Genomic DNA, 1,752 nt, shown 5'->3' on the forward strand with positions numbered 1-1,752 from the left:
AAAAAAAAAAAAAAAGAAAGAAAGAAAGAAAAGAAAAGAAATTTTATCTGCTTGTCTTTGTCCATTTTGTGTTCATGAGAAAATTGTTTAACTTAGGAATCACAGAAATATAAATCAAAGCTCAGTAACATAGAAGAAAATGAAAACTCTGAGGTCCTGCACGGTGGCTCACGCCTGTAATCCCAGCACTTTGGGAGGCTGAGGCGGGCAGATTACTTGAGGTAGGGAGTTCGAGACCAGCCTGACCAACAGGGAGAAACCCTGTCTCTATTAAAAATACAAAATTAGCCGGGTGTAGTGGCACATGCCTGTAATCCCAGCTACTCGGGAGGCTGAGGTAGGAGAATCACTTGAACCTGGGAGGCGGAGGTTGTGGTGAGCCGAGATTGCACCAATGCACTCCAGCCTGGGCAACAAGAGCTAAATTCCGTCTAAAAAAAAAAAAAAGAAAGAAAAGAAAATGAAAACGAAAACGAAAACTCTGATAATATAAAGTATTGGCTAAGATGTGGTGCAATGGGAAGACTTATATTCTCTGATGGCAGTGCAAATTTGTACAACTGCTATGGAAATAAATTGACATTATCTACTAAACTTGAAAATGAGCATGGGCACGGTGGCTCACGTCTGTAATCCCAGCACTTTGGGAGGCTGAGGTGGGTGGATCACGAGGTCAGGAGATTGAGATCATCCTGGCCAGCATGGTGAAACCCAGTTTCTACTAAAAATACAAGAAAAAAAGAAAATTAGCTGGGCGTTGTGGTGGGCACCTGTAATCCCAGCTACTTGGGAGGCTGAGGCAGGAGAATCCCTTGAACCCAGGAGGCGGAGGTTGCAGTGAGCCGAGATCACACCATTGCACCCCAGCCTGGACGAGAGAGCGAGACTCCATTTCAAAAAAAAAGAAAAGAAAAGAAAATGAGCATACCTTATGACCCTCAGTTTCACTTCTAGGCATATACCCTGGAGATATCTTATGCATGTATACCAAGAAACATGTACACTATGGTAAAATTTAAAATAGCAAAATAACTGGCAACAATTCAAGTTTCTATCAGCAAGATGGATAAATTGTGATCTACTGAAATACTCAAATACCATACAGCAATGAAAAATAACTAAACTACAGTCACATGCATTACTATAGATAAATCTCAGTAATGTTTAAAAGTCACAGAAGGTTGGTTGCGGTGACTCACACCTGTAATCCCAGGATTTTCGGAGGCCAAGGCCGGAGAATCATTTGAGGTCAGGAGTTTGAGACCAGCCTGGCCAACATGGTGAAACCCCATCTTTACTAAAAATACAAAAAAAAATTAGCCAGGCAGGGTTGCACACGCCTGTAATCCCAGCTACTCAGGAGACTGAGGCACGAGAATCGCACGAGCCTGGAGGCAGAGGTTGCAGTGAGCCCAGATCAGGCCACTGCTTTCCAGCCTGAGCGACAGAGTAAGACACTGTATCATTTAAAAAAAAAAAAAAGTCACAGCAGAATCCACATACTATATGATTCCCCTTGCATAAAGCTGAAAACCATGCAAAAGTAAGAATCGCGTATCAGTAGACATATAGCCATAGTCAAACTATAATGAAAAGCTAGGGAATAATAAAATGTAGAATAATAATTATCTGGTTGGGGAGGGGCCTCCAAATAAATGTATGGGTAGTGTTCTATTTCCTAAGCAGGGGTCATGGGTGTTTGTTGTTTTGTTGGGTTTTTTAAAAAAATCTTTTTTTTTTTTTTTTTTTTTG

This window comes from Rhinopithecus bieti, unplaced genomic scaffold, assembly GCF_001698545.2.
Source record: "Rhinopithecus bieti isolate Rb0 unplaced genomic scaffold, ASM169854v2 scaffold_1844, whole genome shotgun sequence".
Taxonomy (NCBI): domain Eukaryota; kingdom Metazoa; phylum Chordata; class Mammalia; order Primates; family Cercopithecidae; genus Rhinopithecus; species Rhinopithecus bieti.